The sequence below is a fragment of the Passer domesticus genome, chromosome 13, assembly GCF_036417665.1.
Source record: "Passer domesticus isolate bPasDom1 chromosome 13, bPasDom1.hap1, whole genome shotgun sequence".
NCBI classification, from domain to species: Eukaryota; Metazoa; Chordata; class Aves; order Passeriformes; family Passeridae; genus Passer; species Passer domesticus.
Window position 1 is genome coordinate 13,459,102 of NC_087486.1, and position 12,224 is coordinate 13,471,325.

Genomic DNA, 12,224 nt, shown 5'->3' on the forward strand with positions numbered 1-12,224 from the left:
CCCTGCTCCCCCTGGGCTGCTGCTGCCATCCTGGTTTTCTCTCAGCCTCCCCTCACAAGCCTCACTCTGTGCCTTCCTCTGCCCATTCCTCCCTCCTCTGCAGGGGTACACCCTGGCCAAAGACAGAGTGGGGTTTTCTAAAAACCCCTCTGGGAAATGGGTGGTGTGGGGTGTTCCCAGAGTGAAACTGAGCCCATCCCCACCTGGCAGGCCAGGCAATGCAGGGGTTGTGCTGGCCCAGAAAAAGCCACGCAGGCAGCAGAGCCTGAGAACCCCCAGTGTTGCAGAGTGTGGACAATGTACCTCCAGGCTTAGGTACAAAAAATCTGAAGAGTAAGAAAATGGTTTTTAAGTGCTTTTGCCTTAAAATGTCTTCTTGGCTTTCCCTTTATCTCTCTTCTTTTTTCTTTTTCTTAAATGAATACTGTTCTGAAGAAGCAGATTTTGGGAGCATTGTGCTGGGAACAAAAGGATTCTTTCAAAGACTTGTTGCTCAATCTTGTTTACAGGATTTTTCTTTTCCTGAAGCCTTCTAAAGTCTTCTCAATTATTCTCTTCCCTAATATATTCATATTTGCTGGAATAAAACTTGCTCTATTTCGAGGAGGACTGCACCAAGTGCAGTTCTTCCCAGTGTTTTCTGGCTTAGCTGAGAAAACTGGCAATGCCATTGTTTCCCCAGATCCCTCTGTGCCCTCCCATTCTCACCTGCTGCTTTCTCTCTCCTTCCTCTGGGTCAGGGCTGCTGCAGCCCCTTCCTTGGCCAGCTCTGCTGGGGCTGCTGCTGCTTCCCCTTGACCTCCCAGCTCTGCCCTTCCTGACAGCCGAGCCAGCCCCTTGCAGTGAAGCCTGAAAGACGGAGGTTGACTCTAAACTTGGGCTTGAGAGCATATTTTCCTTCCAGCATTTCCTGTTCTAGCACAATTTCCACGTGTTGTGACTTCTGAGGTGCCCTGCCTTTCCTGCCAGGTGTGTCACACACACTCACACCTGGGTGGGCCAGGAACAATTGCACTTGTCCATGTGGCATTAATAATAATTATGATCATAATCATCTTTGGGAATACATTAATGTTGTTTCCTTACATATGCATTAGGTTAACACTTAGCTAAATAATCATAATTAGCAACTTGAAAATTTTGTGCAGGCATTAGTTATTAAACCCTTAAATGAGTCCTGTGAGGTATCATTACCACCATTATATAAACTGAAAAAATTGACCACATCAAAGATAATTGTCTTTCCCAAGACCCAGCAATGAATCTCAAACAGAGATGTGATTTGATCTCCAAGGCTCTGTTTCATCCATGGATTTTGCATGCTTTAAAACACTGACTCCCGGGAGTTCAATGTAACTTGTCTGAACAATAAAAAATATTGTTTACATTCTATTTTCTAGACATCATAGAAGAAATAAGTTGTCAGTACTAGCCCTGTGTTTTTGGGGGATCCCTACTGCAAATAAAAAATTTTTTTTTTGGGATTGGGGATGGCTTCTGTATAACTCTATTAGTAGTTGTAACCTTAGGTGTTGTTTTCTACTTTGAAATAGAATTACTGAAGCAAGATATTACCTGAAAAATGACGAGCTCTGTTAGAATGCTGTTGAAAGTTAACCCAAATGGCACAGAAATGTCATACATAGCTGATTATAATCATGCTTCTGTGTAGATGTTATTTTTGTATATTGCTCTGGTCTGTTTATAACCATTAAGAAGGGAATTATGCACAGTAATGTGTCTAGATTCCAAGGAAGTTATTTGGCCTGTACATTATGATTTTTATTTGTTGCTTGGCTGCAGAACAGCATATGGAGTCATTATCCACTTAATAACTGAGATAGATGCAACCTCCCTTCCCCCTGGTGAGCGTGGGGCTGGGAGGAGGCAGCATCCGTCACCTGTGCAGACAGACTGAGAGGGGCAGGGTCACTCAGGGCTCTCATCTCTGCCTTTCCCAAGAAGAGTTCTTTGCTTCTGGGTTTTTCTGGTAGTTTTTTGAGGGGTTTTTTTGTTTTGTTTTGTTTTTTTTTTCCTACCTGGAATATCAATTTGCTAGGAAGGTGTAGGCACTGCAGTGGGAATGTCTCTTTGCACTGGTACAGAGCTCACTCCCTCCTGCCCTTTGTGGCCCAGCAGTGTGCCAGGGACACTAGGGCATGTTTGAGTTCTGGGAAATTTGTGTGCTAAAGTGTGAAAGATGTAGCTGGGGAGGTGAGTTTGATGTACTTTGAGGCCACAGAGGAACTGGCTGAGTTAAGATTCCAAGCAAGTGATTTGCTTTCAGACTGAAGGAGTCACATCTTGAATGTGGTCTTTTTAGCCAGAGCAAAAGTATTTCCATGTTTGCATATTGTTCTTTGGAATATGTACTGATTCTGCATGTCCCTGTCTCCCTCTGTTGTTCGATTTCCTACTCTTTTTTGTGTGCTTTTTAATGGCTTTTTTTTGGTCTTCCTGAATTGTAACCGAGTTGCTAATGGGGCAAGTAAATTTCAATAAGGTTTTATTTGGTTATAACTTAAAGTGTTCAGCTCGGGCTCATGTAAAAGGTGGCTTGGTTTTGGTTTGGTTTTTTGGTTTTTCTTTTCATTCAACAGCAGTGTAGCTAAAAATTAATTGGAATCCCGTGTTTAAAATTGTTAATCTAAAGTGAAAACTATAGTCCTTAATTGTTCACATTACTAGCAGCCATCAGCTGTGCTCATTTTGGGTTTTATGCATGAGCTAAGCCCATAGTTTATACCTGGATCTCTGAGAAAATAAAATATCTGTTTCTCCAGGCACCTACAGCATCAGCCTTGTCATGCTGATGACTGTGGCGAGACAGCCTTGCCATTAGTGCTGGCCCTTTGGCATCTCTTTTTGATCGGCGAGCCCAGCCGGGCTGCTCAGGTATTCACCGCACATCGCAGCCGCAACTGCTTTCCGAAGGATCTCTGCTCTGCTCCGGCTGGAGCTGTGTCTGTGCTCAGCCGCGGTCAGCTCTGCTTTGGATCACATCCCTCCGCTCCGCAGGGCCGGCCGGCAGTGCTGGCCCCGGGGGCTGCCGTGGGTGCCCCGAGGCTCTGCCGTGCCACTGCCCCGGCCCGGGTGGTCATCTCCTTTGCTCCCAAAGAGAAGCCGTGTGCCGGACCCCCGGGCGGGGCCCCGCCGCGCAGGTGCCGCCCCGAGCGCCGCAGGTGCGGTTCGTCCGTGCGGGGGCAGCGCCCGCGCATCCCTGGCCCAGCATCCCCCGGCCCGAGCATCCTCAGCCCCGAGCATCCCCGGCCCGAGCATCCCCCAGCCCGAGCATCCCCCGGCCCGAGCATCCCCCGGCCCGAGCATCCCCCAGCCCGAGCATCCCCGGCCCAGCATCCCCCGGCCCGAGCATCTTCAGCCCCGAGCATCCTCAGCCGAGCATCCTCAGCCCCGAGCATCCCCCGGCCCGAGCATCCTCAGCCGCGCTGATCCCCCGCTCCCGGCCCGCCCGTGGGCACCGCCCGCTCCCCAAGGGCCGCACCGGGTCGGTGCCGGGCCCCGCGGGCGCTGCCCGGAGCCGGGGGGAGATGGAGCCAGGCAGGGCTGGCAGCGGGAGCGGCTCCCTCCGGCCGAGGCTCAGCCCTCGGGGCTGGGCTGCTCGGGCAGCTGCTGGGGCTGAGCTTCAGGGGGAAAGGGAAGCAGCAACAACGACCCTTCCCTTTCCCCAGCAAAACCAACAGAAAATGTTCAGCATGGGCTCATGTAAAAGGTGGTTTGTTGTTGCCCAACCAACAAAAAAACCTCCTCAATTGGAAGGTGTGTGCCAACCCAGGGGAGAGGGACTGAAACCAGATGATCTTTAAGGTCCCTTCCAACCCAAACCATTCTGTGACTATGTGAAAAAAAAAAAACAAACAAACAAACCTGCAGCCAGAGCTAAACTCGGAATTTCTTTCTCCTCGCTTTTCTCCTGGGCATCAGCTAGGCCAGCCAGGGGGAGAGGGAGCCCTGGGTGCCTGTGTCCCACCAGCTTTGTGTGGAGAGAGGCTTGGCTGCAAACTGAGTGCTGCATTAGGGACAAGCGTCCCCAAGTGAAACCCCCAGCCTGCCATCCCTCGGTGTGGATGCCACCTGTCCAGCCAAGTGCTGAACTCAGTTTTAATGGTTTTGGGGCAATGAACTGTGTTTGTAGCTGTCTAGCTCGAGAGTGGCATCCTCCTTATTTGCCGTTTCAGTAAATATCTCACCTCATAACAAAACTTGTAACTGTGTTACAGGGTCAGTGAGTGTGCAGCTCTGGTCTGGCAGGCTCAGCCTCCCTGCTGACCCTTCTGGCAGAGGTGTGTCACTGGGGTACCCCTGAGCAGTCATCTCGGTAAGAATAGCTTTCTCAGATGTGACACAGCAGAGTGCTTGGCTGTTTGGCTAATTCTGTGAGCTGCTTTGAGACCTTCAGACAAAGCCCTAGAGGTGGTACTGCAGGTACTCCAGGTACTGTGTGCCTGGCCAGGGCTGCCTGGGGGCTCCTTGTGGGCATGCCTGGGCAGTGGGGAAGGGCCGTGATTTCCCAGCCCAGGTGTCCCTGCAGTGAGTAACTGCAGCCTCTGGGTGAGCTGAGGGAGGCACAGCTGATGGCCACAGGTGTGGGCACTTCCCAGCTCTCCACCCCGGAACCCGGGCTGCCCCAGAGCTGGTCTGTGCAGCCCAAATGCACCTGGGTCACCATCACAGCCAGAGTTACACGAGGTGGTGTGAGGCTCCAGAAATGCAAGGCTGCCTGCTGTTTTTCCATGGATGTCATTTTAATGCTGTAAGTAAGAAAAATGCTTGTGTCTTTTGTGTTGGGTTGGTTATTCAGGACTAAAACTTTCCTCCTGTTATCTTTATGGTAAATATCTGTTTTATCTTGTGGAGTTTAAGTATCAGCAGGTGCTGAAAGTATTTAAATAACATCCTTTCATTGTTCTTAAAGAACCTCTTGATCAGCATAAAGAAATATTTCCATTCTGGTGAATACCAGAACATGCATTGGAACTATTTAGGCCTTGGATCAGAAATTACTTATGATGTTGCAATAGGTTTAGCTAACTCTTAACACACTGAGAAGCGTTTTGAAAATGAAATTCACAGTACTATGTGCTTCTTCACACATTTTGTGTCTTTGTCATGAACATGTATTGGTTGATGACAATTAATAGTCTGTGAATTTAGCTGACAGCAAACCTGTTAGTTGAAACAAAAACTAGGTGCTATAGTAGAGATAAGGGTAACAGAATGCTGATATTGTGCTTTGATTTATGCTTTGTCTGGCTTCACTCATATCCTTTATGCTAAAAACCCCTAAAACAGCAGCAGCATGGTATTGCTTTACATTATTATAGTTACTTTGAAACCTTAATCAGCAGAAAAATCTATAATGAATAAGGTTATATAAAATTTCATCAGGGATCTAAGTGTTTCTCCTTTGAGTTCAACAAACACAGTTTAAATGGAGAAAAATGGAGAAGGGAAAAAAACCCAACAAAACAAAAAACAAACAGGAGGTTCAGGGAAAGAGGAAATGGAGGTTATTAGACCATTTGAACACTGTTAAGATTGTCTGTCTGCGTTGTTGTTTGGGTTTGTTGTGTGTTTGGGATTGTTGTTGTGGTTTTTGTTGTCTTTTTTTTTTTTCTTTAACAAAATTGTACCCCTTAATTGCTGTGCTTTTGGTGCTCACTAAGATGAGCACTTTCTGGAAAGTGTATGTGGTGACTCTGTCATGTTGTATAGTGTAGTTAATATCTATTCCTGGCAGCTTCCAGAGTTTTTTTTTAGTTATTCAGAACCTGAAGTTGTACCATTTTATCCCAGATTTCATAAGTAAGGATGAGGTAATTGTCAAAGAGCGTTGGCTGTTAAGCAAAGTTTTGAATTGCGTCCGTGATTGTCACAGGAGAGAGCACGTCAGAAATGACAATGCCTGTAATAAACTGGCTGGGTGAAAAATAGTAAAAGTAAAAATAGTTCTCTCTTCTTTTTGTGTTAATTACTTTTTCACTTTGTCAGAAACTGTTTGTGGGAAAAGCTTTTGCTTTAATGAGTCTCTCTTCATATAGTTGAAGAACATTTCAAATAACAGCCAGATAGTTCACCCATGCTCTTAGTCAGCTGTATGAAAGATGTGGCACAGTCTCAATTGAGTTTCCATGGAATCAAAATCTGTATATTCTTAAGAAAAAAAAAAATCTAGGGGAAAAAAAAAAGAATGTTATTATTAAATTGGGATCATTCTTAAATATGGTATATTACTTATTATTGATAATTTTAAGAGAATGAATATAGCTAAAAAGCCACATCTTACTATTTATAATCTGATCTAGTTGCATTTCAGAACTGTGAAACAGTTATTGTAAAACCAGAACTAAAATGTGCGTTTAATTTTTTTTTTACATTTTAATCATCTGTAAGGTAACGTCATACTCACTTTTTACAGCATTTTAATATGCATATGCATTTTTTAACATTTGTCATTTTTTAACAATTTACTTAAAATAATATATCTTAAAGTTCTCAAGGGTCAATCATGTCAAGCTCTTGCTGTTCTCAGCATTCTAATCAGCACTTCCCATTTACCAATTTTATTTCCTTTTTGCTTCAGTGTGCACTTTCTTGGGGGTATGACAGGGATAAAGGCAAGAACAGCTTCTGTGGTTCATACCACAGGTTTGCCAAAACCAGTATCCTGTGTCTGATGAGAGCTGAGAAATGCCAAATTAAGGGTGATTTTTATGCTGTGTCAACCCTTGTTGGTGGAATTTTCCTCCATGTGCTATACCCAGCCAGATGGGGAGTAAACCAAACTTTCCTGAACCTGCCTCTCCTTTTTCTTATCAACCCATTGGCTTGAGTCATAGTCTAGAGGCAGCATGGAAGTGTTTAATAAAAGAAGCTCTTGACTCCTGTGGTGAGTAGGTTTTGGTTTGAGATAAGTGGAATTTTAGGGGTTCTGTTATGGCATACAAGTCCTCTTGATCATTACATGAAACGACCTGAAGCAGTTAATGAATTGTCAGGTGTTACTAATAGGATGTAGACCTAATCCTGTAAGACCTCGGTGCTATAAATATAGTGGAAAAAGTGGAGTTCTGGTACAAAAATTGTGGATTAGAATACAAGTAAACAGGAGCAAGTTTGAGAAATGTAAGACCTTTGTTGCTGTTTTTCACTTCCTCTCTGTTGTCCTGTATATCAGAACCATTCTTCTGTTCTCATCTTGTAACTTTAGTCTGAAAATAAAAAGTTATTCATTAATAAAATACTAATTCTCAAAAAAAAGGAAGTTATTCCTTGCCTCCGTTTTTTGGCCATCTCTTGCAGTTTTTTGGCATCCTTGGCTCATGGCACAGATAAAACTTGGCTCCAGCAGGGCAGCAGATCTTTGGATCCTGACATAAAAGCAAACCAGATTATATAGATATAGATTATAGATTTGGTTCTGTGCTTCCACATTATCAAGGAAATGTGGTTGTGTCAAGATCAGCTCACAAAAAAGAAGAGTTTTTTGATTACCCTGGTTGTTAGGGAATAACAGCAGTGGCCATTTAATTTGTTGACATCCTTCTGCTTTTTGCCATCTGTATCATAGGTGTAGCAAAGTAGTATCTATAGAGGCTGCAATTGAATTCACAGCAGAAATAATCTCAGAATAGAAGTCAGCCTGAATATAGGTCAAGTTAGTGCATAGGAAACCAACACATCTTCAAAGCTGTGGCTCAGGGAGTGCTCAAGGGTATACTTAAGGTATGAATGTTGCATATTAATTCAGGGGACTGGGCAGTAAAACTAGGCTTTCTTCAGTTTCTAAGTGTGTTGCCCTGTACTCTGACATAAATTGTGCACTCAGTGAAGCTGTGTGCTCTGTTGTCTCAGCGTAGATTTGTATTTCATGTAGAGAACTTAAATTACCTAGTTGTGAAGAACATGCTTTAGGAGCCTCACAGTGCTCTCCTGGAAGCCAGCCTTTGCCTTTGCCAGCAGAACGTGCCTACAGAGCATGGAGGAGCTCTCAGCCTGTGGCAGGAAGAAATTAGGCACACCTGAACCTTGTAGGTAAATGATTCTTTCCATCCCTAATGCTAATTGAGGCACAGGAGGTTCACCTGAACTGCTGTTTAGGCACAGATGAAAGTAATCGGTTTACTGCTGGTCTAAAGAATGTAAATCTTCAGTGGGAGATACTTCAGGAATTGTTTGAGGTACTGAGGATTCTTGAAAGGCCTCAGCATGTGACTATAATTGGAGAAAAATTCTGAAGGGAAATGATGAAGCAGACAACAAGTTGGTGCCACAGAAGTCTGACTCTTGAAATGTCATTTTAATGCGTATTTTTCTATGGTTTTACAAATAAACATGAGGGTGGGGTGGAATTACATATCCTTTGAAAATTTTGTACCCAAATAGTCAAGAACATACTGATTATCTCCTATTTTAGTACTTTAGCAGAATTTATAGAAGTACTGATTTTCATTCATTCATTAAATGATTGGTTTCAAAACATATTAACACTTATTTTTATGGAATAGTGAAAACTAGAAATTAACTATGTAAATAAAATAATAACTTAGGTATTAGTTATTATCACTTACTGAGTTGACAATGATAGGAATCAAAGATTATTTTCAGTAGCCATTAAGAAATCTGCATGAGTCATTACAAGCTGCTTTTGCTGGGGTTTTCTTTTTGTTTCCTTTTCAGAACACTTGGCTATCCCTTCTATCATGTAACACAGGCAGTTGTAGATCAATTTGTTCAACCATGCATATAGTGAGTAAGGTTGTACTGTTTGGACCAAATGGAGGTCATAAACAGTTTTAATTTATAATGATGCTATCACATGTATTCAGTTATGCTCAAAAAGCAGAGTTTAAGTGGTTTTATTATTCATAGCAGCAATAGCATCACAGTTTTTCTTCACCCTGCCAGGATGTTGTAGCTTAGGCTTGTGCAAGATCTTTATTTTGTGCCTCTCACCACTAAAATTATGTCTGATCCTGATGCTTCTTTTGCCACACCAACTGCATTTCTCACTGTAAATTGGGTGCTGGGAAGTTAAGTTTAGGCAATTTAAGACACAAGGGATTTTCTTGTATGCTCTGCCTTCTTCTAGCCCTTGTGCTCCTTCTGTATTCCCTCTGAGCTGTGAACAGATCCATTCTAGGGAATGGAGGCTGGGGAGAGATGAAGGGCCACGCCGTGCCCTTTTAATTTCATAGTGCTTGTGGTGTTAGAGATCCAAAGGTATTATTGAAACAGGGTTTTGGGAGAAGAAGGAAGTACGTTTTATTAAACCAACAGATGTAACTGGGGGGAAAAAAAATAGATGCTCTTAGAGACAGTCTGTCTTCAGGTCTGAAACAGAGGAAACAAAACCAAAAGGCTGGAAAAATTAATGCTGTGTTTGTGTCAACCAAATAGATAATTGGAAAAGAAAGTCTTTGCTAAATGTAAAATAGAGAAGAATATTGCTAAGAGCAAGTGGTCATTGGCTCTTCTGCATAACTAGAGCTTCTCCTTCCACTTTTGCAGTCAGTGAGTGTTTCTGGCCAGGAGTCCCTGTGAGAGGTGTGGGTGCTTTCCCAGTCATTTGCCACGATGTTTCCCCATCCTGTGCTGTGTGATGCCCTGTGTTTTCCTGAGAGGGTTGTAGGGGATGGGGCTGGATTCACCACCATTGAAACACAGCAGTGTGGTGAATGTTCCAAAATTGTTCTGTTCCTCCAGAAGTTTGAGGTCACTGAGGGTGTGTTTGCATGTGGACTAAAACACACAGAGAACTATCCAGATTTCCAGCAGAGTAGACAAGTATGGTACCAAGAGGTTTTCTGTGATTAAACTTAAACTTGGCTTCCTCAGGTAAGATTGAGGGGAAAGTTCTGGTTTAGTTATTTTCTCTGTAATGGTGAAAGTGTAAGAAAAGGTCTGGAAATCAGCTATTTGTATCTCTGCACAAAATGGCATTGCTAGTACATTTCTGTGTGTAGTTATTTTGTAATGTTCACTGGTGTGCTCCTGCAGTACTGCTTGAGGAAGCTTAAGTGGAAGCACATTTAACAACAGTGAAATAGAGTTTTCTCACTCATGGTCATCAAAGCCTTGCCTGTCTTATGGAAATGTGGCTGATTTATAGAGTAACTTCCATAGGAAAATGACTTGCCATGCTCACTGGAGCTATAAGGAGTCAAGCAGTTCAGTGTCCAAACACTTTTAGTTCGAGCACAAGGTCAGTTCTTATAGAAAACAATTTATTTTTGTCAATGTATAAACTCATGCATGGTTTTAGCCACACAGTCTTATGCCTTTCATGAAAACAAACAAGCTGCATGCATGTTTTCAAGTGTTTTGTTGACCTTGGATGCAAATGCAGTCATTTGATTCCATTGTGAATTTGTAGATAGGCCTGTAAGAATGAATAAATACTTCTAGAAGTACATATGCATGTGTTTGCATTTCCTGAAAATTGTTGTCATGGATATAATCTAGTACATTGTAAGAGATGTGGAAACTTCTTATCAAGACTTGCATGAGAAAAGCAATTTACAAGTAAGGGTGAGAAAATACAAAATGAATGGGAAAGAGGAAAGATCTCTCCCCTAATTGTTCCTGTTATTCATTTTAAGTGTAGGCAGAGGAGCTTCTTACAGCACTTGGGACTTATTTTTGCTTGTTTTCTTTTCAAAAGGTAGTGAGGCAGTTCCTTTAGAGTATTTATTAATAATACTCTGAGAAAAAATGCAATAACTAAACTCATGCATCTCTATTTCTCCCTTATCTTTCTGTCCCCCTGAAATTTCAGGTGGTATTAATTTCCATAAAACAGGAGACCTCTATAACAGTGTAAGGAATCCATTGGACTCCTTACAGCAGCAGAGAAGAATTCCTGATCCATCACACAAACTGCTCCTCTGTTGGGTCAGCTAGTGGTGCATTGATACACGTACAGAGAGTTTTAAAAGCCCATTGTTCTCATTAATATTTCTGTCCTTATTTTTGTCACATGATAAAAGCTGCTTAAGAAGGTTAGTGGGAATCTGATTTTAATGGATCTATATTTAAGTTAGTGGATTCCCAGTCCCCAGGAGAAAAGAAATAAGAGGTGAAATGCTGAAGCAATCACAAATTTATCAATAGGTTAAGGTTTGAAAGTTAAAGAGTTGTTTTACAAGTGTTGCTATACAGATATGAAAACTGGATTTCATCTGGCCAGAGCTTACTGTGGTGGTTTTTGGTGAGATTTTGGAGGCAAACATTCATAGAAAAGCATTGATTCTTACAAGTTTTATGGTATAATAATGATATAGAATTACCTGGGGTTGAAACTGACCCCTGATTCCCTGATAATCATTTGTGAATTCATCTTTATAACCTCCTCTCTGGAACTGGAAAACCCTTGCAAAAGAGGATACCAAGTTATTTAAAGCTGTTGAAATATTCCTTTAGGCTACCTGAGCACCTTCAGACCCAGATGCTGGAATGTAGCACTGTGTGGCTTGCATGAGCTATGAGCTGGACTCTTCTGCACAGTCCAGAGCTAGATCCAGATTTTTGACAATCTTTCCTTTTCCCTAATGCATTTGACGTGGTAGGATCCAACAGCCCAAACAGGGTACTGCAGCAAAGAAAATACATCACTTTTCAAGGTTCCTTCCTATTGCACGTTGGCTCACATAAAGCCCATTTGCCTTGACTATGTACAGGTAGATGGTATGAACAAAGCAAATCACAGAGGCTGCCCTGATATTATGTGTTGTAGTTAGGAAAAAACCTCCTACCAACCAAAGACCCAAACAATCCACACACATCCCACGCCCATCTTGCATGAAAATGAGCCCTGCTTGTATGAGGATGAAATATGTGGATCTCTTCTAATGGGAATTAAAAATTACATTTGAAATTTTAAATTTGGAGTTTAGCTTGTTATTGATTTTTAAAATAATTTGAAATATCAACATATGTCTGATGCATTCCTTTAAAAATGTTAGTTCTGGGTCAAGTTTCTTCTTCTCCTACCACTTTACAGCAACTTCATCTAGAAATACCAGTATTAATAAAATTGTCTGTAATACCTATTTTAAAAACAGATTTATCAACACTAATATGTTTTGTTGCTATGATAACTCAGTTATCAACATTAAACATTTGTTCAGCTCATTTGTTTATCAGTGGCAGTTTGTTAGTAGTTATAAGTAGAATTCCATCTGCCAGTTAAACTATATTGCAAATTA

The 12,224-nt window shown here is 42.3% G+C and overlaps 1 protein-coding gene across 23 annotated transcripts in view; it reads left to right on the top strand.

The window, feature by feature from the left end:
- The window catches only part of TENM2 (teneurin transmembrane protein 2), a 1,348,016-nt gene that overhangs the window by 999,802 nt on the left and 335,990 nt on the right, over window positions 1–12,224 (top strand). The window lies entirely within an intron of this gene.